This window comes from Struthio camelus, chromosome 18 (assembly GCF_040807025.1).
Source record: "Struthio camelus isolate bStrCam1 chromosome 18, bStrCam1.hap1, whole genome shotgun sequence".
NCBI classification, from domain to species: Eukaryota; Metazoa; Chordata; class Aves; order Struthioniformes; family Struthionidae; genus Struthio; species Struthio camelus.
Window position 1 is genome coordinate 7,331,584 of NC_090959.1, and position 26,809 is coordinate 7,358,392.

At 42.1% G+C, this 26,809-nt stretch overlaps 1 protein-coding gene across 8 annotated transcripts in view; it reads right to left on the minus strand.

The window, feature by feature from the left end:
- ZHX3 (zinc fingers and homeoboxes 3) overlaps positions 1-26,809 on the minus strand; it is a 59,925-nt gene that overhangs the window by 23,433 nt on the left and 9,683 nt on the right. For 3 of the 8 annotated variants that reach the window (XM_068911916.1, XM_068911920.1, XM_068911917.1), the window contains one exon: positions 13,109-13,215. The gene's annotated coding sequence lies outside the window, so the exon portion shown is untranslated. Of the gene's footprint in view, positions 1-13,108; positions 13,236-13,709; positions 13,728-14,734; positions 14,893-16,642; positions 16,688-23,675; positions 23,741-26,809 lie in introns of those variants that run through there. The other 5 variants (XM_068911919.1, XM_068911921.1, XM_068911918.1 and 2 more) reach the window with 5 other exon arrangements.

Here is a 26,809-nt window from a genome sequence, read left to right on the forward strand (position 1 = left end):
CGGAACGTACCCTTGAGGCCCCCCAGTCACCGCACCTACACAGCTGGATCCTTGCTAGCTGGGATTACAGGAGCATGCCTTGGTGTTGCTGGTCAATAAGATCTAGCTGCTGTAGGCACATTGATTCTGCATTTGGAGGTATGATGAACCCAGGTAGACTCCTGAAGGCTTGCTAAATGTAGGTACTAATAGTAATGAACCACTCCTGCAAGTGCCACCAAGTGAACATGTGCGACTGCCAGTGAGAGCAATAATCATGTGAATATACACACTTAGTTAGCCCTGCTGTATGCTACCACCGCTAGCACCAAACTCATTCGGTGACCACAGAGAGTTCAAGGGACAACCTTCTGCCTTTCTTTGAAATAATCACTAATTCCTTTAGGGCTGATAGTAAGAGGAAAAATGGATTTTGTTTTTCATTCTAGATATCAATGGGCAAGATACAGGAGTCAGAATTGAGCACCTGCAAGCCAGAAGCACTCTTTTTCACCTGCTCATTGGTTTCAAAACTACTTATGTGAAAGCATGTCAGGCCACTCTGATGTGAAGCAGAGAAACAGAACAAGAGTTCAAGAGTTATTTGCGATTCAACCCTGGCTTGTTAGAATTCCTCTCTTCCTCAGGCTTTTTAGAATGAGGCTTTGAATGTATTATCCATATAATAGACATTCAATTCTTTTTTTTTAACCTCAAAACTCATCATCTTCTATTGGTCAGCTGTGAGCTAGAAGCATCCCAGTTATTTACTGCTGGAAGCTAAAGGAATTTCCTTACTCTCGGAAGACAGAGATTTAAAATTAGTTTCAAGTACTGTTGTGATAAACAAATCATCTCCTCCTTTCCCCTCCCCTCCTCTTTTTTTTTTAAATCATGCCTTTTCCCTAGCTGCCTTCTGCAACTCCTCATTTAAAAATCAATTCACAGGGATGCAGTGGAACTAAGCAGGACAATATAGACCTCTTCTAAGGCAAATCAGCAGAACTGGACCCTTGCTTTCAAAGTTATCCCTTGAACTCTGGGTTCCCCAGGAACTCAATTTACCAATTCATAATAATATTAAAAAAAAAAAAAAAAGTAATCCATTAAGCCATTTTCACAATGTTCTTCCTGGGAACGGTGGAAGGTTAGGAGTTAGCATGCTACCTTATTAGAGGGGACAGAGGCTAAATTAGATGCTGAAAGCTTCAGCACTTCAGTTCTCTGCTGAAAGTCAGCTGGTGCTGTTTCTTGCTGGATGGAATACGAACTCACCAACCCACTTCGCATAAGCTACTGCGTAGCTGTTGGATGGAAACAGCTTTTGGCAGATGCATGGGGAAGACAAGAGATATTTTAAAGCTTTATGACAGCTCATGTGAGAGGTTTTGTTTTTTGGACTGAGGTTTCCTGCAAACCTTAATTCAAATTATTGATGTACTAATTAATTTATGGATCTGAAGGCTTTAGTATGAGGATTTAATGAAAAACAAAAGAAAACAAAAAACAAAACAAACAAAAAACACCCAGGCATGCTAGGAGAATTGCTTCCTTGCCATTTACTGGTGAGTATATCCATGACTGCCAGCAATTACTAAGCCTCCACTTTGTATTCAAAGCTCTATACAATAGAGTTTATTATTTTTAAGCTTTTCAGACACCAGTGTAGTGAACTTAAGAGTGCTATTTGGAAGATTAAGATATGAACACCACCATATTATTCAATTTAGCTCCAACACTGCACAATTTTGTTTCTGCAAAGAGTCACAGCTAATGCTACATTTCCAGCTGCTAACACAGACAAATACTTAAAGCTTTAAGTCAAATTTCAGCATGGTTTTGCAAATCAAATTTAGGAAATGAGAACAAGGAAATTACTATCATTATGCAAATACTGCCAAATTTTGCCAAGCCATATAGAACCTACCTTCTGATCTTTGTAATAGGTTTCAAAAATATAAATACCCAAATTACAATAAAAGGAAATCCCCACTTTCTGTGTGGGCAGCCAAGTGTGAAACCAAGTGTGAAGTTATTAGTACATCTTCAACAGCTGTATTAGCAGTTTTTTAAATGTCTGCTATTTTATACATTGTTCATACACACACACACACATAGAGGCAGATACCTCTTGCTACCACCTCAGCTCCCCAGGTCATTGACCACTTCTGTGCAGAAGCCAACTGTCATGTGGAGGTCAGCAGCAGCTATGGGTTTTGACAGTGACATGCCAAACCCAGGGGTCCTTGCCACATTATGTATTTTGGTCTTGTTCGTGTGTTTTCAGCCTGCAAGAGTAGCTCGGTAGAAACCTTGGTCTCATCCCCACAAATTGGTACGGGTTCACCTTGAAAGAATGACCGTACTTTCTTTTTCCAAATAGCTTTGGACAACTCCACTTGTGGAATTAAGGAAACTGCCGAGCTGCATTACTGACTCATCTCCCAAACGTCCTATTTTAGGGGCCTCTGTGGATGTCATAGAAACCCAGAATAATTAAAGCTGGGAGAGACCTCTGGAGGACATCTGGTCCCACCCTGCATCAGAGTAAAGAGTTTCTATCAATTCTTGACCAGGGAGGCAAAGCTTCCTATCAGCATCAAGTTCCTGTTTCCTACAAACTTCTGCTGCATGGATACAGAACAGTTTTTTGGCTATTTGTGTAATTTACAAAGCCCATTGAGTAATTCTTCTTTCCAAAATCCAGATGAATTGCTCCAAAATGAAAAACAAAACACGTAGCTAGGCAAGTTTCAGGACTTCTTGCCCCTCCCGGTGACAACACTAAACTGCAGTTTACTGATAGCTGCTTTATTTGCCCAAACAAGATACACAGACAGGTGACATAAAAGTGAGTGATGGGAGAAAAGAGAGAAAGTGTTTGTGCCAGTTTTGTTTCTTTAACCTGCATAAAGGAGAACTGACTGCTACATTTCGCCCTCTTGAAATCATCCTGCCCTTCCCAAACAATTGTGCGCGTTAGACTAGACCGGATGCAGGGCTATCAGGATGCGAACAGCATCGTTCCATGGGAAGGACCAAGGAATGAAATGAAATGAAAGGCAAACTGATCTTTTATCAGCTACTTGAAGGCTCTCATTTCATTAGAACCTATTTAACAAAACGCCTTTGGAGAAAAGCTGTCTTTCAGGAATCTAAAATCCCTCAGGCCTTAAATTGAAAGTGGAAAATTTCTCATTGCAAACTAGTGCAACGGTGCGATCTACAATCACAGTATTCCTGATTTACACCACCAAAAGCATAATGGCCTATGTTTATACACTCAGAGAAACAGAAGTCAAAATACCGTCTTTTCCTTTCCAGCAATAAATGAGGGGTGATCTCGTTACAGCAGTCTAAAACATTCATCATCATCATTAGGGTGAAAAGCCCAGTATAAATTATTAATTCTGTTTAACATAACTAAGAAAACAGCATGATAAACTAAACTGCAGGAAGATTCAGCACAGGGGACCATAACGTAAAAATAATGTTTATGCTGTGTCAGCAGGCAGTCTGCAAATAAAGGAATTAGGAAGACTGGCTAGCTCAGGGGCTTGGTAATGGAATTACGGAGCGTTTCTAGGTCAGCAGTTCAAATCATAGCCAGGTTAGGGGAAATCAAGGAACACATCTAGACAAGGTGAATTTACAAGCCCAGTCCAATTCCCAGCGCACGTCCCTCTGCTACAGCATGTAACCCATCGCTTCTCAGTGTTAGCAGTAGGACCAGAAGCACTTGTTGAGAATAGACTCAGGAATTATCCTACAAAGAGGACAGGTTTTCATCTGGAAACATCAATTTATCAGGACGGAAGCGTTTTAGGAAAGTATTTGTTTCGATGAACTCCAGAGGAGAGAGAGGTGGAGTCGCACTGCAAAGCCGGTGAGCAGGCTGAGAAGCCCCGGTTCCAGCTCTGCAGCACTGCCCTGCAACGAGGACCCCAACGCCTTCCAATTTCCTCAGTGGAAACTGCTCCGCTCTCCCAGGGCTGCAGTCCTACAGCCTGGAGAGGCAGCTCTCTCTGAACTGAAACTCCCAACACACTCAGACCCAGGGCAGCACTGACACAAGAGCTGCCCCAGGACCAGAGGCCAGGAAAGCCAGCGACTCTTGAGTGCCACTAACACAGCTCTTACCAGTTTGGTGCTGCCCCTCACTGGGAAGCTACATGTCATCTTTGCATTTCTCTGTTGCAAAAATGAAATGTTTCAGATGTCTGAATATTTGGGGGGTGGGAGAGGGGGAGGGTGGTTCCAGTGCAAGATGATTTTTTTTCTTCAAAAAATTTAGAAGGAAAGTTGGATTTCCTGATGGGATTTGGCTGAACCCACATGGCAGGGCAGTGGGTGACAGAGGAAGGTACCCATAGCTCTGCATCCTGAACTCATACAAATCGATGGCAAACAAGATACATTATTATACCACAAAATAATACATTGTGGCATTGTGTTTTCCAAGAACAGGTCACTTTCTCAGTTAAGAGTCCCAAAGCTGTTCAGTATTATTTTATTTTAATTCTGCTTAGTTTGAAACTACAGAAATTGAAGTTATTTAGCTATTGCCAGTTGGAGGGCAGGGAGAAAACTGAGACTCTGAAGGCAAAAGAGGGAAACACAGCCCTGTTCTGCGGGCAATTGCTTTTGTCTTTGAGCTGTGAGAAGAGCAGGCTTGGAAGCATCTTAATGATATTGCACCAAAATGACAGCATGTCAAGCTGGATAAAGCTCAGGACAGCAGGAATTCTCTCCATATACAAGCCCATAATCACCTGCCAGGAAAAGATTAAGCAAATTGATGTCTACGACATCAGGAGAACAAGGGGAAGAAATGTTAACAGTCTGCAGGACTCATCTCCAATCAACTCAGAAACACACAAGGTAGCTGCAATTCACAGTAAAATCCCACAAGGGTGATGTTCTTAAGATCAATCACAGAAATCCTTACGTCAAGCTGGTTACTCAAGTGGCCACTATTAGGCAGAGTAGCCGAGCTCAAAGGAGGAGAGAGAGGCTTCATTAAGTGAACTATCTCTGCGATAATCTCATAAAATTGTACACACCTTGCAGAGGCAGCTGCGAAAATGGTTTGCAACACTATCCAAAACACTGAAGAGCTATTAATATCACTGTTTTTGAGGCCCTTCTAGACTATTTGCTTTCACATTAAAAGGACTTAGCAATCACTAGGTGCAGCCCCCAAAATTCAGGGTCAGCTGCTCCTATCTGTACCCTTCATCCTCTTTCCCCTTCTAAAATTGGGCACAAGTCTCATCACCATCTGGCAAGTGCTGGTGAGCGGTGACGAGCTGCTAGCAAAGATGATACCTTCATCGTTTAGATTACAGAAGTTGCCATCTTGGGCAACAGTCCCACAGGATTCCACTTCCCCATCCAGCAGACCTGACTTTTAAGAGGATATTTAAGTTACAGAGAACAGCACTTCACTTGCAGTCTCCCCAGAGCATACAGGTGTTCTGAACTAGTACCGTAGGGATCCTTCTAGGTTAGGGAAATTACTGCTCACCACCTCCTTGTTTGCATTGCACCTTCTCCTCATCCCCTCCCTTTCTCTAACATCAGTAGTTTTCCTGGAATTTTAGATTTCCCCCAAGCCATAGTTGCTTAGCTTAGTAGCTAGTTGCTAAGAGCTTAGGAGCTTTTAGGATCCTCCATGAAAAAACTCTGAAGGCACAAATCACATATCTGCATAACCTTACTTTGTAAATCCACGAGTCAATCTGAAGCTCACCTTCCTCAACGCACAAAGCGGTTTCAATTATTAGAAGACCCACAACCTAGTGAAAAGTCTACAGCCTTAAATATGCACTGTCCCAGGGCAAGAATGATGCAATTCAAAGTTCAAGAAAATTCAATTAAAAAAAAAAACAGAAAAAGAAAAAGGTGGTTAGACAGGAGAACGGCTCGAATATAGCACACAATTAGATTTCCTCCCTTTTACCAGTGTAAGGCCTGCTATTCAACACGCTTTCTCGCTCCAGGAGGCTTCCCATCTACAAGAAGAGTCTAAGAAAACAGCTGGCAGATCTACCTGAAATCTCTGCACTGCCTGTGTAACAGCTTCCAACTTTTCGCAAAGCCTTACAGTGAGGCTCACTAACCCCCGAGTCTAGAAGCAGCCCTAACCTGCTGTCCTGCCCCAGACAGCAAGCACTGCCAGCCGCTAGCCTTGTGGCATCGAGCCAGATGCTGAACTTCATGGTAGTGCATTATTTAATAGCTCAAGTGAGGACACCTTGAAGAGGATAGCGTTTGGGGTTTTGGGAAGGGCTGCCGCAGACATGCAGAAGCACAGACTGCAGAGTGCCCTTCCCTGATAAGGCAGAGTTGAGATTAAAGCAAAGTTTCTCTTCTCTTCCAAAGGGATGGATTTTCCCAACTATTGGGCCATGCCTCTTCCATACACTATAAAAATGTCACATGATAAATCCTCACACTAAAGATGAAAGAGCTGGCCCCGATTTACCCTTATAAAAGACTGCTGTTAAGTTGTTTTGCTGTGCTCTTCAACACAGTGCACAAGCTATAAATACAAATACATACAAATATAAATAAATGTGCCCAACTATAAATGCAGGTAACTATTTTCATTATTTCTGGATAGTCATATATTCCCTAGTAGCGTCTTTACCCACCCACAAATACCATGAAGCCTGATTTTCCGCAATGTCTTGTAACGATAATGCTTTCCATTTACTCAACAACAGCATGCAACACCTTCCCGTGGCTTGGTTACTCCGCAGCTTGGTGCTGACACAGGGTGGGGTTCTCTCAGGTCACCAGCTCTCTGGCGATCAACCCCACATCAATCCGGCTCCAGCAGAGAGGGAGGAGAGGAGCTAGATGCCGTTAGCATGAAGGAGGTTTGCCTTCACTCATCTGTAGCTCTGTTGTACCGAACGGCAGCTGAAACGGCCATCTGGAGGCAGCTCCTGCCAGTGCCTGGACATGTCTGTCACGTGGAGGCCTCCTCTGTGCGCAAGGCTTATCCCATGGAAACTGCGAGTGGTCCCCAGAGCACAATATGGGAGCTAGCAAGCTCCCTGCCTTCACTGGTAGTCTGCCTTTCCAGCCAGGAGGTTGTGGCATGATTTAATGATGCTAAAAAGCCTAACACTTGACACGTTTAGGAAGTGGTAAAAAAAAGATGGTCAGCATCATTACCCCCACACTGGAAACAAGTACATTGAAGTATGGGGAGATGAAACAATCTGCCTGAGGTACATCTGCATGCTTCAGTGGGAAACGACTCCATACGCCCAAGAGACAGGTCAGCAGCTTTATCCACAAAGCCATCACTTCTCCCTAGCATCCACTGGGGTTTAAAGGAGAGAGGCAGCACAGGAGCAAAAGCAGAACTACAGTTTGAAGGAAAACTTCGGAGGGAGGCCACAGGAACACAGGAAACCAGCTCTACTCAAAGTGGCCATCAGTTTAATGCTAAAGGACACACTGAAAGCAATGCTAAGGAATGCTTCTCAGCTCAAAGAACAACCAACTTGCTAGTGCACATCTGCAGCTGTGTGGGGAGCTTCAGGATCCAACAAAGAAAGAGGATATTCTCTAGACAACTATACAAGCATTTAAATGGATCATCTTGTTCTGTTTTCCCCAGGAGAACAAAAGAAAAGCCCATAAGATGGTTATGCTTCCGGGGTGCTCATACAGCAGCTATTGAAAAGGGCAACTGAGGGCCTTCCCACTGTCACAGTGCTGTCACAAGGCTGGAAAGGAGGTGCTGTTACTGGCATTTTACAGAAAGGGAAATGAGGCACTGGGCAATAAACTAATCAGCCCTAGGTCACAGAAAGCTTATGGCAAATCAAGGAATTGAACCCAGGTCTTGCAAGTCCCAGTCTAGTTATTTATCAGACATCATCCATCTAACGTACCACTTTCTAGGGGAAACCCTCCCAGTGTGTCCACAAAGGTATCGCCAAGAGATTATGCTGAAATATACTGGCACAGAAAATTATTAGTGAGTTTCCCTTCCAGCCCAACACGATTGAAGTGTTGTTTTGGAAAAAAAAATAAAATAAAAATTGCAGCCTGCTCAGTGTGCTGAAACAGACAACTCCCTCAGCACAGCAGACAGAAGAAACACCAAAGTGGTTGCAAGACTTTTAGATCAAGTGATGAGATAAGGTGTTTTTGTTTGGAGTTAAGGGCCTTTTTTTGAAGAGTGGCCTCCAGTAAGAGCTTACTAGTTAGTAAGTTACACCTAGCAATTGCATTTTCATTCATAAATATTTCTGTGCACCTCTGGATGAAATGGAATATTACAGCCTTAGTACTGATCCAAACATCAAAAACTTTTCCCTTTACACAGGGTCTCACCTTGAACCTGGTGCACACTCCATTTGTGTTGCTACAAAAACAACCAAATACACTTTATTCAGGCTTGTACAGGCCACAGGCAGAATTCTTTGCCTTTCTAAAGGAAACCTGCCTGCAACCTACAACATCTCTCAGCCCCAGGGCTCTAAGGATACCCTGGTCCATTCACAGAAATTAGAAGTGGAAAACATTTGCTAAAGGCTTCCATACCCTCAGGGAAACATCGTTAAGCAAAGCTGGCTTGAGGCACCTTGGCAGCAGTGCCAGAATTGTGTATTCCGACCCCAGGCGTGAGGGGGAAGATTTGCCACCCCCCCCCCCCCCCCCCCCCCGGCAACTCTTGCCTTAGGAAGGAGAGAGAGGGGCAGATATCCAGGCTAGCTGCTCCTGCAGGTCGGCGGGGGTGGTGACCACTGCTGTCAGAGCAGCTCTCCTCACTTCCAGCAGTAGCCACCTTCCCACATAGGCCAATGTCTTCTTCTGCCTCTTTTGCAGAGCACAGGCCTAGACAAAACAGATAACGTCACCCCAGACCACTGCCTTTTTCTCCTGTGCCTAAAACTGCTCTGTCTCCAGCACAGAAAGAAACATTTAAAGAAGAAGAAAAAAGGAGAAACAGCAAAAACAAAACTTTCAAATAGACAGATGTAATTTTAATACAACAGACAATCAATCCGACTGTGGATATCTGCAGCGCTCAGATAATTTTCAGCTGATGACAAATAGTAAAAGTGTTAGGCAATAGGTTTGGAAAGGCCACACAAGATGGAATTCTCTCTTAGCGCAATACAATGCAGATTACATAGGGGGGAAAAAGTCAAAACAGTTAGCTTGGGTCCAGCCAAGAAACTTTTGCATTGAAGCTGCCAGTGGCCTCAATCTTTCTTTGTGCAAGTGATTTCATCTGTCAAAGTGATATTGTATACATATCCTGAGCAGATATGTCAATAAGAATAGATCAGCTCTTCTTGGTGGAGTGGGAAGGGAGAGATGAGGGAAAGGGATATAAGTGCATCAGGAAAACAATGTCTGAGTTGCTACCTGGGAGAAGTTTACAGTTACACATACAGAATGGGCAGATATGAAAAGGAAGATAGAGAGGTATATAACACTTTGTGCTCATTTCTCAGAATAGCTTCACAGCTACACACCCAGGGCTGTGGCCACCTGCCTGGCAAATAATGAGCTTTAGTCAGCCCTGACCCCCAACCATTACCTTCCTAATGAGCACCAAAATTCATTGGCTCAACAGAGAGGAAAAGCGTGTTCCAGAACAGAAACCAAGCACTACCAAATTAAATGGATAAAGAACAATTCTGTTTGCAAAACCTTTGCTTAGCACTCTGAACGGGGAATTCTTTACTTTGTGTTCTGCTGCAGATTTGCACAAGAACATTTGGTGGCAAGAAGAGTTTCCCTCTCACGGTGGGGGCTGGGGAAATTAAATGCATCTTTGCCCCCGCTCTTCTTTACTAGAAGAGCCCAGGCAGCTGTTCAGTGGAATACTAGATAACAGCCATATAAGCACGATAACCCTGCCTCATTCCTTTTATTTATTAAGACTACTCACCAGAAGACCTTGCTGTTATTCTTACTCATGTCCTCAGCACCTGACCATAAACCCAGGTGAGGAGCAAGTTAAATGCTATAGCTGGAACCAGACATTTCAGCCAGACCACCCAGTTTACTCACAGTGAAAATACAGCGCGCTTTTCATGTCATGGTCCTGTTTTCATCCCTACTGCGCCATTTGATAGGGATGAACGCACCAGCCGTTTGCAAGAATTTGTTCAACACAGTTCTGCAGAAATGCCTCAGATAGTTTATTAGTAACAAGACTAAACTAGCAGCTGTGGGCCTCCAGATCCTTGGGCCCTAAAACACAGCACTGAAAAGGCGTGACATCAACTATGTCAAAAATTTACTTGCTTTGAAATCCTGCTCCTGCTTATTTATGTTACAGGAGTACCTAGAGGCCTCAACCAAGCCAACATCTGCCCTACGAAGCCATGTCTGCTGTACACTGACAGAGAAACTGCATTTGCTCCTGCGATGGCCACCTCCATATATAGCTCATGCCCTGTGGCCAGTAACAAGTAACACAGTTTACTATAGAAATAAATAACGGCCACAGCCTAGGTTTTGAGGTGAAAAGGTACAACAGCAGGATGGGCAGACTGTCTCTCAGAAGCCAAAACCCTGTGTCCAGAGCAGGACCCCGCTGGGCTAAGCCCCATACGCATATAGGAAAGGTTGTTAAACTAAACAGACAGATAGATCTAAGATTAACTCTTGGGAAGGATGAAATCAAAAGGTAAAATAAGAGGTTCCAGCACACCACTGACATGTTGAACCGTTAACCCAATGGACTATCTATGAGCCGAGAGCATTTTTCACTGCTGTTACCCTGAGCAGTGCCAGGCTGCTAACACAGCCTTCTGGGACCTTTTGCCTTTCAAAGGGGCAGGTCTAACTAGCAGCAACAATCAGCCCAGTCAACAGTTAAGCATGAGAACTGAGATTAGCAGGAAGGGAAGGAGAGTTAAATAATTGAAGGGACATTTAAGCATAGCTCAGTAGATTTTGCACTATAATGCAAGTGAAAAATCAAAGATTTCCTCCTTGAATGCAATAAGGTATCATTTTCTTATTTCAAAGTCATCTACTTGCTTCACCATCCAGCTCTGCACTTCCCAAATGTACTGCTAGGAACAGGGTGTTGTAAACAAAGTTTTACAAAAAAGGAAGGTTAGCACACAACATATTTTTCCCATTACTTCAATGCATCCTGCGAGCTTTGCAAGCTTGGTAAAGAAAGAGTCTATTTAAAAATCTGGGGTGGGGAAGAATTAGCTCAACAAAACCATAAACAGATTTTCTTCACACTTTTAGTCCAAGAGAAAAACAAGACAGACTATGTGCAATTGATGCACACAATAGCACAATCATTTTAAAAACAAATGAATTGGGAGGGAGATGGCATCAGAGAAGGGTGGGGAAAAAAGGAAGAGCTGAAAAATTTGGCCACGTTCTAAGAGCAGAGACCCTGAGAGTTTGGTTCTTAAAGTTCTTAAGAAGATATTGGAAATCCCCCATGTGCTAGAGCTGGACTATGAGCATGCAGAGAGGATGACACATGTTGCTATAATGCCATGATCTATCTCTGTGCGCAAACCCTTAAGTCATAACCTACATTATTTTCTGCAGATGCAACACAAAGGAATCTATTCCACTTACCCAGTGACCTTCCACACAAATCATCCAGATCCATTTACTATTTTTCAGTGACAAATACTAAGAGGTATAAAACTTAATTCCCTTCTCCCTATTCTCTCCCCCATGAGGCCCCGACTCAGTTTACCAATACAAGCCAGAGTGGCAGAGTTAAGCTATGAAGGAGCTTTACCCCACTTCTCTCACCAAATTCTCTATTTAGAACGGTAGGACAACTCCAAGTTGCGTGAGAGCAACAACGTTCACTGCACTTGCAGGATTACTAATATAAAGTATTTGAGGACTCATCTAGTATGCAATGAATCAAAAATCTAGGCTACTTGAAGGAGGACAATTCTCAGGAGACTAGTACATCATTTGCTGCAGCAGAGTCCATTAGTTTGTTTCCATGAGCTTAGCAGACTAGATTTAGTCCGCAGACCTGGGAAGGTATCAGGAAAGCTAGCTAAAATAAACAGCATCAGTCCAGTGGTTGCAGTCCCAACAGGGTCACTGATTATTTATTAAAATCTGACAGCAACCAGTCTCCAAGCACAGCACAAGACGGGTAGAAATTATTCTAGGTTTTGAAAAATCACCTTTTCCATAGGGATATTGTCATTTATCACACAATCATGAACTGGGTGAAGTAAACGAATTCCCCACCAGCTAATAGCTGCTCATAAAGGCTTAACCATGGAGCTGCAGTTCTTACAAATTAAATGGCTTTGCTCTGGCATGACATCCAGTTTCTTCTTCAAAGCCCTGGAATGGCATAATGGGAAAATGGAGTATTATTTCCAAATATGCATCTTCTAGCCACAGATTTGCAGAAGCCAAGGGGGAAACACATCACCTTCATGAAACTCCCTCACCCCCAAAACACCAGATGAGCATTTATTAAGTTTTATGGATTCTTACATTTGAGGGAAAAGAAAAAAAGCCAGTGGTACAGCACAAACGTATGTGGGAACAAGTCAGGCAAAGAGGACAAACGTACAGGACACCTGGACTCTGTCCTGCCCAAGGCATCACATTCCAAAGCAAAAAAACTTAGCCTCTTTCTTTAGAGACCACAAGCATAACCCAAGATCTATACCAAGCATGAAGCAGAGCATGGTTTGACTTCCTCAAGGGTTAACAGAGCAAACCATTATGTGATCATTTATTTCAGCCATCAGGCTAGAAAAGCCTTCATAGGAGAATCCTTTTAATCACTCTGAAGCCCAGAAGAAGGAATTTCCCTCCTTTCCCTACCCCACTTTTCATCATTTTTCCTCTTTCTCAAGAGTGCACAATTGCTATTTATGGCCAATCACTGGAATCGGTGATTTACTTGTCGTTATTAAGCAAAACAGGTATTTTATTCTCATGCATTTTACTGTACTTCATACTACACAGGTACCTTCTCCAATTAATACAGTCCTACACAATTCTACCAACAAAAGAAAAAGCTCTTACACTGAAATATGTCAGATTTCTCTGTTCAAACTACATCATACAGAAACATGCATTGTATACATTGTGCACTGAAACTAAAATCACAACTGCTACCTACCTGCAAAATGGAATATTTCCTTAGTGTATCATTTTCCAGTTCTTCTTCTTTGCTTGCATGCATCTTTAAAGTGTCAGTAGTCACTTCAGCTGCACTGAGATTCAGGGCTGGAAGAGAACACATTACACCAACATTTACTGCTGCAATTCTGAAAGAGAAGGTGACCCTTGGTTAGTAAATACTAAAAGGAAAAATAAAACAACAATCAAATTAAGCAGCCTCCTAACTCACTCCCTTCACCCCACCTCGTCACCACAGAGAAAGCTGTAGTAAATCTTCAGTAAAGCATCTGAAAAAGTACTGAATTTTTCAGTAAATTCGTAAAACTACCCTTTATCAGAAGTTAACCTAGTAAGTTCAATTAACTGCCAAGCACCCAACCACGGTATTCTCAACCCAGTAAAAGTACAAACACACCAGCTACGGTGTGTTAGTAGCTACAGAGACACTATTCTCTGGTTATCGGTAACTGCTTCCTTACTTCATTAAATAGGCTGAGGACTAGAAACCTCAACTAGTCGAAAACATATTTAAAGAAGCTATCGCAACAACCTGACCAGTACTGCTGCAGCCTGTATCTATATATAACTTGCAGTTTTACTTTTAGCTATGTGCTTCCTCTCTCTCCTCCATTTTCCTCTGCTGCTGTCCAGTCCCCATTCCCTCATCTCGGTACAAGCAGTAAAGCCAGCCGTATGTATTTCATAATTTCTAAACTTAACTGTATAAAGGGATAAGCAGCCAAGTAGATTTCTGGAACTAAGTTCAGACAGAGGGAAAAAACTACGTATTTTAAAAAAAAAAAAAAAAGGAAAAAGAGAGAGAGTCACTCCTGGAAAAAGGTGAGCCAGAACTTCTAACAAAGATGAAAAATAGGAAAACTATGCTGTGATCCTTAAGCAAAGGAAAAATAACATTTGTTAACCATTCTGTGCTAGAGCTTTGTCAATGATAAGTTTTCCTCATCTCACATGCGTCACATCCCCCAGCAACAAGTTGAAAGTATCTCTGCTCGTTTCAGCCAACATATGTTCTCAGTCAGAAGTCCCCTGCCAAAACCCTACTGCTCACTAAATTGCTTCTTTCAGGTTACATTCTGCTGACGATACACTTTGCTGACAACTGTTTCTTGGGGAGGGGGGTATAAATAGCACTGAGAGATTTATTAAAATAATCAGCACAGACATATGACAACTTGGGAAGGCTCAACCCTCTCTTCCCCCCCCCCCCCGCCCCCAAATACTATAAACAAGAAACTTCCACTATGGCTATAGCATCGAAAACTGAATTCCTAGCAAGAGTTTAAATAATTTTTTAAAAAGGCAAATACATTGGACAAGTGTTGAAGGATATATAAAGATTTTCCCTTGCTAAGCACTCAGGTGTTCAAATGCTCTCAGCTCCTTAAGCACAGTTCTCCATCCCTTCCTCAAAGCCTCTCCTGCAGGCACAGCTTCCCCTGCAGACTCATGGCGTTGTTTGCTCTATGTTATTCTTCTAATTTAATTCACGATGCTTTCCAAGCTATCCGTGGAGAGCCAAGTGACGGACTTTCACCACCTCGCCCTCTCTGCAGCAGCACGCACATGCCCCCTGTAGCATTCCCCTTCATCAGGGACAACTTACATCCTCTTTCTTTAACGGAGAAGGGCTTTTCCAGGATAGCCGTTCTCTGACGGGAAGATACAGATGCTACTCGTTCCTGCGTCCATCTGACTCGGCTTTGGCCTGGAAGTTGCTTTCTCAGTATCTCGGGCCTCGTCTGCACCCACGCCCGCTCCCCTGGCTCTGACCACTGCCTGGTAACTATAGCAGAGCGGCTGGTGACGCCACAGCAAGCTTTACGAAGGCACAGCCGCTTCCTGGGCTGGACTTCTGGCCCCTGATTTTACAAAAATCTGCACACGCCAGCCTACACTGAAGCCCGGACTATGACATGTGATGTGAACACAAATTTAAGGGAAAATTCAGCCCTAAATCTGACAAAACATGAAAGTTCACACAATAAGGAAGAACGCTTTAGATGCCCGCTAGACGCAATAGCTTCCCCCCGCCCCCGTAAAATGAAGAAAGGTATATTCTGAACCAGTTAGGTTTCAACACACTTGGAAAGAGCCCAGTGTTGAGTGCTGGGACCTTGACATAACAGGTGACAACATTTTATAAGCCAGGAAAAGTTTAACATATAATAAGAAACAAATATTAGACTGCTGATTTGAGTGTTTTGTATTCCAGCAGCTTGTGTAAATGTCCTGCAACAACTTGCACAACATTATAGTCTCCAAAACTAAGCGATAACAAAACTGTCCTGGCTGCTTATCTTTCTTTCTTTGGTAAAGGTAGCCAGAGTAGACTCACAGTCCTGAAGTATCCACAATTACTATTCCTCTCATTTTATTATAAAGCTGTCATGGCTCTGGAGGGTATCAGATCATGCACACACTCATTTAGGGGTTAAACATACGCCTAAGACTTTCTTGATCCTTGGAGTACCTCAGCTAAAGAGACCTGCCCATAGCAATCTGTGGAGGGTCTTTGTATTTCTTGAAATTAAGTGTTTTTAAACAGAAACTCAAACCAGAGGCTGGGAAAAATCTGAGTATTCTATAAAGCCATCTCCAAAAATACGGAGCTAAAGATTGCAAATTTGGCAATGTGAGCCACTATCACCTTATCCAGCTCCTTGAATTGCCTGAAGCTGCTGCTTCAAGTATATGTTGGAGAGCTTGGGGTAAGGGAGCATGGACTGGGGCATGAAAACAGTTCAACTGCTTATCACAAATTGTAAGAGCAGACAACAAGGATTATCAATGCATTTTTTTTCTAATTCTTTTTAGATATTAAAACCCCAGGGATATGTGATAACAACGGTGCATTCAGAAAGTTGATCAGGTCATTCTATATAGGAATTTCCACCAGGGCTATTTGCGCAGATCATAAAAGTTAACATCACTTCTGCCATTCTTTCCAAGTATCACAGTTTCCTCGGGATTGACTAAGGGGCTCAAAACTAAACACGGTAACTGTTCAAGAAAAGAGAAGAACATGTTTTTAAAATATTAGACTTGACACAGATCATCCTAATATACCTGTGGTTTTAAATTCATTATGCTCTGAACCATCTGTGTCAATGGATTCGTAAAAAGTAAAAAAAGCAACTCTGACATCAGTATGCTTAAATTCTTGCACAGAGATTCATTGCACTATGTGAGAATATAAGGTCTAGACATTTTAAAGTCAAAACCACTCTAAAGCCTCAGGAATAGAGACTATTCTGTTTTCCTTTCACATGGTAACCTCATTTCAGATTTTTTTTTTTAAATGGCTGTTAGCTCTCTTCCTGCTCTGTTTTGTTTCTTGGTTTTTTTCCACACTATTGGAAAATGCATGATATTGTCCCAGAGCAAAGCTTCCTTAGTAAAGAAATGTAATGTGCTCTGCAGGAGGCCAGGCTGTGAAAGAGCAAAATGATACTTAAAAAAGGAAACAATTCCACTATCTAATGGTCCCGAAAGGAGCGTCAGTATGCTTTACCTTTTTCTTGCCGATTAGTATTTCCAGGACTGGGAAAAGAGTCCCCTGGGAAAGGGAAACACAAACATTTTTCAAGATTCCTGCTTCAACAGAGACAAACACCTTCTTGTGAAAATCATGGGACCTTCTACCCCAAAGAGGAGAACAAGGCAAGGTTTTCTTGTTAAGTTGCTCCGTTTCCCAATATCCTCAACAAGACAGGCCGTGTTCAAAGCTCTTTCAGTCTCTTCCAATTACTCTCAGTCTATTTTATGACAGTTACGATTCAGTAGCTTTCAAAGATGGTCTTGAACTTATGTCTGCTGCTTTGCATGTCCCGAGCTGACTGGTGGGAGCGTTGCTCTTCCACTGCTGCACAGTGGTGGCACTACTTCCATCAGGTTTTGCTTGCACATCTGTTTCTAACAGATGGGTATTCAAGTGCAAGCGACTACAGATAGGCAAGTAAGTGGCACGATTCTCAGGGGAGCTTATGTCTTCTGCTCAGTTTTAATAACACGTCAGTTACCTATCTTCTGTGAAAACAGGGAACCCCCGATCCAGGTCTCTAAGGGCAAATTTAGGTCCCTAGCTTTGAGATACCCACTTGGAGCACACTAACACAGACAAGCTGGTCCTCTTTCTTGTGCTTTTTTCTAGATTTGATTAAAGGTGGTTGTTACATCTAGCAAGGTGTGAAAAGCTCATTTATATCCTGAGACCTAAGTTGATTTACATGGATCTAAGAAAAAAAAAAAAAAAAAAGAAAAAGGAGAGATAGACTATTTTAAGGAATTTAAACTAAACATTGCCCCTCCGCTTTCCTTTTTGGTAACAGAACTCATGAATGAAAGGTAGAAAGGAATCACCCCCTACTGATTTTAAAACCATTTTAGTCACAGTATCAATGAGTGTAGGTGTTATGCCATGGGAACGTTAGCTCATGATCACTGCAGAGATGCACGTTTGCAGCTAAAGAACAACTCTTTCCTGGCTTTCCTGAGATTTTCATCTTTCATTACTTCATTCTTGAATAAATAGCAGAGATCTTGTCGGTGCTCTTGCTTATAAAACAGTTGTATCCTACAGACAAAGAGAAGTTGGCATCAGACTGGCATCTTTGATAAGGCTCTTGCAGGAAAGAGCGTGAAGGATATGCTGCACAGCATTGTCCTGACCTGCAAAGGATTTCCTCGGAGAATCTATTTCTCAGCCACTTGGGGCCTTCCTCGGAGAGCCTACATACTGCCTAATTGCTCTAATTATTTGCTACTAGCTGGTTCCAGCCCTCTCCTGACAAGGCACAAGGACAGTGAGGTACATACACATTCAGCTGGACCTGGGATTTTGTCTTAAAAATATTCCAATTCCCAAGGCAAAATTTGGGACTGAAGAGTTACCATTTAGCATCTCTAAAGTGAATGTTTCTCTTTCTCCATTTTTTACTTAGAGCTAGGAACTTGTCTTTGCTGTTACTTCTTTAAAGAGAAATAGCTGTAACAATTATAGGCAACATCATTCACTCCTCCTCTCTTTCACTCTCACTTCCGATTCAAGTGGACTAGTGTGCTGGAAAGGCTGTATCACCGAGAAAGCCAAGATATACAACTTAACAACTATAAAATTTAAGAATCGAGGTGTATAAAATATTTCTAGCCAACGTCTGCTTTTGTAGGGAGGCATGTGAACTTATATGATTTGTAGTCACTTCAATCTTTTTAAGTGCCTGAAAAGCCAAGCCACAGAAGCAATTTGTCATCTCTCGCTTATAGATCAAAACCAGCCCTTTCTAACCTTACCATTCCATGACAGTGCTGCCTAAAGGGACCACAGGAAAGCATTTAGACAACTCCCACTTACAGGAGAATAAACGCCACCTACATCATGCTTCTGAAAGGTATTTCTTGTCAGTTTGAATCATCCAATGGCTGATGCTCCACAAACTCTTCAGACCATCAAATTCAATGCTTAGCAATTGTTACCTAAAGGAATTCCTTCCTAAAGCTATTCTTCTTTAAGAAAAATATTTCCCAATATTTAATCGGAATTTTCTTCACCACCATTTAAACCCGTGACTTCTTGTCCTGTTCACTGTGAAGGTGGAAAATAAAACCATCCCTTCTTTTTTATGGGCTTTTAAGTACCTGAAAGCCATTCCTCTTTCCCTCTTCCTTTTCTTCTCCAGGCCAAACTCCTCAGGTTTGTTCAAACTAGTGGCTTCTAGACCTCTAGTCAAACTCATTACTATCTTCTGGCCTGCCTCTAATTGATCTCTTTGCTTGTGCCAAAAACTTCAGAGGATATACCTTTCCTCAGTGCTCTGCCGATACACAACTACTTCCTCCAGGATGTTTATTTTCATCTAAAGAGGGCCTGGTTTAACGCCCAATCTCCAGGAATTTACAGGCAGACACAGACCAACTCATGTCCACCTTAGTTATTTTTTCCAATCACAAAGGGAAGGAATTATGGAATTATACTTGTTAGGCTGAAAATTCCTATTGCAGTGTTTTTAAAAAAGTAAATCCTATTCAGAATGGATTAAAAAGGAGTACACTCAGCATCACGCATTGAAGTTTAGCAACGTCATCTATTCAGCTTCACTCCGAATAAGGAAAGAACGCAGCAGGCTTCCACTCCCCTCACTTTCTTTCGATTGCCTACAAAGATGCTCCAAGGACCACAGGCAAAAGCTAGAAGTTCTTATCCTTTATGCAGCCAAGCTCCGAGCATTACTGTGCTAGGAGATAAAACAGGAAATTCTCTTACAGAAAAAAAGGCTTATAACAGGGACATAAGTGTCTAAATTTTACTTTTGGCCATAAATTATTGGGGGACAGAAGTGATCACTTGTATGTTTACATATATATGTCACAGTTATATGTTTTACATATTGCACAGCAGGGCCCTGATCAGCTATCTAGATCAGGGCTGTGTGATTACTCAATTCAGCTGAAACAGAGGAGTACTGGTTTCCCTTTTGTCCCCAAATCCTAATTTTACAGTATCCCCAGGATGTGAGAAACTGAAACTCCATTCCTAGCCTGCCTGAAGGAGTTTGCCTCATTAGCTCCAGCTCCCACTGTGCGTTGGGATATTCTGGGATGGGGAATTCTGTCACTGTCTCCCGGGCTCTGCCTTGCATTCTGGATAAAACATCTAAACCGTCAGAAAACCAAAGAGACAGAAGAGGATTCCTTTGTCTCATGCTTATAACAGTCACCTGAAGGGGCACACTGTTCCCCTGCTGGGGTGAGCATTTATGCATGAGAAACAGGGCATGAGGACCAGAATTTCCTACACAATATATCCTATTGCCTAGCGGCTGAAGCTCTGCTAAGAGGCAGCAGATGTGCATTTACACCCGCTCTGGCACAGGGGAACAATCACTGTCACTTTCTTTGGCTCCTTTTGTGAATCCAGCCATCTTCCTCTTCCCTGTCTCCAATTTTTTCCAGCTGCAATTATTGGCCCAGTTCATAAGCACTTTGAGGGAGCAAGGGGACAACATAAGCAACGTTCAGGGACAAGGAGTTTATTTGCCAAAACATTTCCCTTAGACCTAGAAGTGCCTTCTAGGTGCAGAAAGCTCACAGATGAGGGAGGTCTCCCAAGCCAGGCACCAGCCCAAAGGGGAGCTGGGCCCCTTCTGCGGGAAAGGAAGCAGCCCCAGCACAGACCAGGAGACAGCGAGACGCGGGCGCACGAGGACAGGCAGCATTGCCATTCACTCAGGTATAAAAAAGGCTGGGAGCCAGCAGTCACAGTACTATCATAATACAAATCATTAATACTGCAAACCCAGAGCTCTTCACTCTCGGCTTCCACACACAGCTTGCTTAAAGCTAAACGATCCTATTTTCTGTACACCGAGCTTGCAAAATCCACAGTTAGCAAAGACAAACCACACTGACAGTTTTCACACTATGCATAATACCTTTTTTTTTTTTTGTTTAGGTGATTTGTCATTTAAACTGTCAGCTTGAAATCTAATCATTTTAAAGAATGAATAAAATATTATATATTACACTCACAGGCTGCAACCACTGCCAAAGTTCCCCTGTCAATTTTTATGGGATTAGAATCACATTCCTTTTTTAATGTTTTATTCTCTTGCTTCTGTGCCAAAGAGACAGCCAAGCAACATAAGAAACTGAGTATTTAAGAAAAGTAGATGACAATCCAAAACAAAACCGAAAATAGAGCAAAATTCCACTCTCTCCCTCCTCTTCAGGGAAGTCTTCAGGAAGAGCATAGTTAGGTGTTGGTTGTAAAGCAGCAGCCAAAATATTTTCAGACATCAGTGTAATTTTGAAGTGGGTTCTACCATTAATTTTATTTTATTTTAATTTTTATGTTAAAGGAAAAGCACTTTTAATTCAGGCAAACATGTGGGAGGGCAAGTTTTAAGTTTCTGCCATTCAGAAATATACAGCTCTTGAACAGATCGGAATCAGCTCAACTTCACAAGTAACACAAAGGAAAGGTCAATTTGAACCAGAGCGTACTCAAGAGCTAAGTGCGCCATAAGCCCCCTTCCCTGAGTTTACATACCCTTTGCTGTTACAATACATTTGCCACTCAGAAACCCTGTCACCGTGTCTTTTCTTTAAACTCTGTTTCTATTTGAAGTGTAACAGATGACTTGACCCATTTTTGGTCTTGAAGATTCAGAATCAGCCAGTTTCCTCTTCATTCTACGAACCAGCATTGTCTTAGCCGCTCCACTACCAGTCCAGCAAATTATTAGTTGTGTCCTGATTCATCTCCTACCAGCATACGGCTGACCAGCTTATGCCTAGAGGACTTTAGGGAGAGTTGCACAAAACAAATATTTTGGCATTTGTTAGTCAGAATTTAAACGTCTTTTCCCCAAAATGCCCGCAGCACAACAGTGCTTGCTAGTACAAAGATGACAAAATTGTCTAGAAATGGAAGCAAACTCTTATTTGCCCAAATTAACGAGCAAATTTTACAATATTAACACAAGAAAAACGTTGGGTTTGGTTTTTCTCCCCCCGAAAGGCACTTCGTTGCAGGGCAGTGCTTCTTTATAAAGGCACTCTTCTGAAAGCAGTTCTGCTGTGAAGCTCCCCTTTCCAACAGCTACTGTTACGAATCTGTGATAAAAGACTTATTCAGCAGGGTTTGGCACATGCATAGCACCCAAACCAGCATTGCCAAGCCTTGCAATTTTATCACTAGCTTCATAATATTTGGAGAAATAAAAGATGCTCTTGCTGGGAGCACCAACTAGGAAAAGCTTCAGCTCCTGGGGTCACGAGAATCTCAGATATCATCTGGGAGAAAAAAAGACAAGCATCTAGACACCCTAACTCTAGAGAAAAATTCTCAAGCGAGAGTGCAATGGGATCTAGATTTTCAAGGACTGAAGGACACACAGAAAGAACCTGTGATGCGTTATCACGTGATTTTACCCAGCTTCACCATTTTGCAGGTGATTTCTGAATCTGTGGAGGTGGGTGTTGGGGGCACAGGGAACGATGCTGTGAATCTCAGCTATAGAAGTATCATCAGAACATTCCCCCCCGCCACGCTTGGTAAATTCTTCTGGGGGGCAGCTGCCCCCAGCGCTGCAGCGCTCTTCGGCCAGTGCTTAACTACAAGCACGTGGGCAGTCCACTGAGAATCCACGCGACGGACAGCGAGAACCTCAGGTCTCAGCCCCGAAGAGAAGGGTTTTGCTTGCCTAGACAGGGCTGTCTCTCCCTGGGCTGTTGAGTTGATCTAGCAAGTAATCCTGCCAAAAAAAAGGGGAGGTCTTGCTCTCTTCTCCCTCATCCCCCACTTTTCCCTTCTCCTTGCCTCTGCAGTCACTCCCTATCCTTTCACTAGCTTCAGTACATGCCAGACCCTTCCAAGAGCCAATTCAACTGCTAACCAGCAGAAAGCTGTCTGCTTTTATCCCTAAACATTAGAGCAGATCAGCTCTCTCACAAAACTCTAACTTAAATTTGAAGCAGAGCTGGGGAAATATAAATGGAAATAAAAATCCCATACTGATTCCCAGGAGACCCATGAAGTAGGTCTATTAAAGTCTGGGGAATGCTTAGATGCAGAAGATAAAGGGTAGGTCTTGGTAGCACGGATAAAAAGCTATTCCTGCAGAAGAGAGACTGAGCTCACAGCATGAATCTCTAAGGAGAAGCTGCCAGTGAGAATTTCCAGCAGCCATGGGATATGCAGTACCTTGATTAACAATGTGATCTGTACTGTTTCCAAGGATTTGGTTAAGCCAGAGCACTGGCATATACTTTCTCCACTTTATACCATGTGTTTAATAGCTATATGATATCTTCACATGTATATGTACACACACCCAACTCCAGGCACAGCTCTCATTCTTTTCTCATGTTCTTTTCTTTCTGTGCCAGAAACAAACCGCACAATCAAACCAAACTGCGTATCCATAACACAAGGGAAAAGAAATATTTCAGCAATGAATAGATTTAACTGAAATCTCCCAAGAGGCAGCATTAAAATGAAGGGGGTAAGAAATAAATAAATGAAGCAGAGAAGAATCAACTTGTCAGTATTAGCACTGCCAACTCCTGAAGCCATAAGTCAAGCCCCAAATACCATGAGACTGGCTCCAGGTTAGGAGATACTCAGAAGAAAGAAAAAAAAAAAATAACAGTAAAAAAAAAAACAGGCTAACGTGAGATGGAGAGAGGACGACATCTCAGTACCCTCCTCTCTGCCCGAGGATTCATATTTTCTAGCTTCCCTCCATAACCATGGAACTCGGAAGGCCTTTTTCTTTAAAAGCTGAGATTTTTAACTTAAGTCCCTGGTTCTGAATGCTGGGCTTTAAAGCAAAGTATCAAATACCGTGAGACAGTGACAAGCTGCAAGAGCTGGCAACCAGCAGAATCATTTTTCAACCAGCTCAGTTAGGGCCTGCTCCAAAGCAGCTGGTCACAGCCGGACTGACGCCAATGGATTCTGAAATTCTTTTCCTAAATGCAGAGTTTAACCCCTAAACTATATTATGCAACAACAAGAACACCACTATAAATATGCTGCTACGTACCACATTAATCAGGGCCAATTCTAAATCTGGCTCACCCATCAGTCACAAAAAGTATAAACATTCTCTCCGGTTTTTGGTGCAGTACTCCCAGGTTGATCTGGAGAACCTAAGGAGTCAGTAAACTATAATTAGAGGTTTGTTATAAAAGGTGTTTGTAATGCCCGTCAACGTAGCTCCAGAACTGAAGGAGACTTTGTGTGCAAGGTACTCTTAACGCACATAGCGACAGCAGCCCATTTTTTGGCTTTTATAAAGAGGCCAACTTGTTTACTCACCTCAAGTGACCTTTCTTGTTCTCCGTTTTGTGAGAGTATTTTCAGATTCTAAATTGATTAGTGTAATTTTAAAAAGAAAAAACTAAAAAGCCATCAGTGAGTTGGTTTAAAAGATAAATTTTTATCCATAGCTCATAATGTGACTACCAGTTAAATCTTTCTTTCTACCAAAAAAAAAAAAATAATAATAATTGGGTGCAGGACGTGCACATTCACTCATTCATTGTTGTATGGTTGTTGACATTAGCTTTTATTTTTAGAAAAACATGAAGTGTTGAGAGGAAATGAAACAATGCGATACTTCTTTGAGACTGTCTCTAACATTAGGAAAATATGCAAAGAAAATACCATAGTTATCCATTCGCATACCTTCCCACAGAACGCTGGGCTTGAATTTATAAAATAATAAATACTTTTCAAAGCAGTTGGGCAGGCCTGACTTTTTTTTGTTTTTGTTTTTTTTAAATAACATCAGATAATGTGTACGTCACCGTATCCTGAGCCTTCAGGAGAGAGAGGATTTGCGAGCAAATGCACTAGGCAGGCTCTCTGGAGACCTTGTCTCTATTCTGGCTTGTCATTAAACTGCTGAGCAACCCTGGGCAGTTCTCACATCACCATTGCACATCACAGCTTCCCCACGTAGAAAACAGGGAGTACATCAGACTCACTGGCTTTCTGGTGGAGCGAACATTTCACGTTACAGAGCAATCCGTTTGGCCTAATTCCGAAAACACCTTAATAAAAAGCTTTACTTACACAAGTTGCTCCATCAAATTTACTGGGATTTCTTGCCTTTGCGAAGTACGCTTGTATTTAATGCTTGTAGGGCCTGGGTTTCAACAGGCAAGTGCTACCTACAACATTTCTAAACAAAATAATTGTAGGCCCTATAAGCATTTAAATATATCACAACTTAGCAAACGTTGCTAAAACTAATTTTAAAATGGATTGAGAAAGCACCTCTAAACCAGTGCTCTAGTTGAACCCCTGGTATCAGCGTGGCTTGTGCTCTGTAAATCTTTTCTATATTTGCAAAACAAGTCATGAGGGTCAGACTGCTACTGTTAGAAGTTGACTGGGACTGTTCTAGGAGGGGAATAACACGAATTACTAGATAAAATAGCATCTGGTAACACTGAATATGAACTCAGGTACTCAAGTATACCAGCTACCAGGTGGAAGAATCTCTTCAGAACTGACTTTTACAGTGGAATCTGGACAAGACATCATTCAGGTATTAAAATAAAGAGATGATTTGTCTGGCCACTCTCCTTCAGGATAGGACTTGGAAAAAAACTCCTGAGGAAGCAGAGACTAAAAATAGTCACAGATCCCAACAGTAAGAGCGTGTCCAGCTCCTGGGTGCTCTGAAAACACCCTTTTCTAAACTGCTTAGTTGCACTGATTCCTTCAAAAATCAACAGCAAAACATTTGGAAGCTAGATGGATGCATGGCAAACATAGAAATTAATTTAACTATTAATGGACTGCAGTGAACTTTATTACTTTTGCATACTTCAGCAAAGCAGCACTAAAGTGTAATGTTTTCTTCACCCAATATATTATTTACTGCCACATACATGCACAATTATGAATAGAAAGTCTTCTTCATACAGCTTACTCAATTCAGCGTCCTCATGTAAAGTATTTGGTATCAAAATAAATTCCTATAGAAGCAATTGGAATGGCAAACAGTGAGATGTGCTGTAGGCAGATCAGAAAGGAGAAAAGTTCTATTTCCATTCCATTATTTCAACAAACAGAAATGCTTGAGAACCCTCTTCCCCCCAAAAAGCAATCAGTGCTGAAGCTGAAAGGGTTTTTTCCACATCATTCAGCTTTCTGCTGAGGAAACAGGAGTAGACCCTTTATAACAGGTCCTCCAAAGCACTGCTTTGTCTGGAAGACTCTTTGGCCCACAACTCTCCTATTTAAAAAAAAGAAGAAAAGCTAGTTGGCTGCAAGATTAGCAATACCTTATACCTGTGATGCAACTTGAGGAACATTCCTCATCTCTTTGTTTGTAATCACACAAAAAATAGCTATGCTGCACATACCATTTGTCACTATAAAGATCACTACATTCAGCTCTAGAAAATTTAAGACTTTCTCTTCCCTGACATCTGATTCACGTAAGATGTGATTATTGAAAATAATTCAGAAAATAATCTGTATTCATCAATCAGCTCAGCAGTTTGGGTTTTCCTCATCTGATAGTAACATGATCATTATGGTACTGGTGTGATTATTTCCCATACAGGTTTGGAGCTGATTAACTTAGAAGACAAATACAAAAAAAGAAATCAATAAGTTTGAAATTCAACATAATATTTTCACATTGTATTCGAGTCTTAGGCCTACAAGGAACTGAAAAAATTCAGCCCCAGCAGAAAACATGCACCAGGCAGCATTTCTGGGTGTTAAAAGGTAGAACAACAATTTTATCTCTGAAGTAAACATTTTGGATAAACAAGATAGGCTTGCTTCGCCTTCCCATTTTCTCTCTTGTTCATAGCATCCTCTCTTGCCTCATACTAACTTCATCCTTTTCCACTTGACCAACAACTGTAATTAAAAAGGAGAACCTCCTCAGGTATGGAAATAAGCCTCCATTTCCAAAACAAGGAGTTCAGTAGCATTAAAATGTCATTGCTGAGCTAGGAACACTTACTTCCCTTGAGCGGGAAGCACAAGCAACGCGGGCAGGAACATCCTACACGGGCCCTCTGCCCCTTTGGCAGCTCTGCTCCTCCGAGTGGACAGGGCAGTCAACCAAATCGACTTTGATAGTTGCAGTCCTTACCCCAGAACAGAGACAGCAGGTAGGAGAGGGACTGAGACACACACCCACAACAT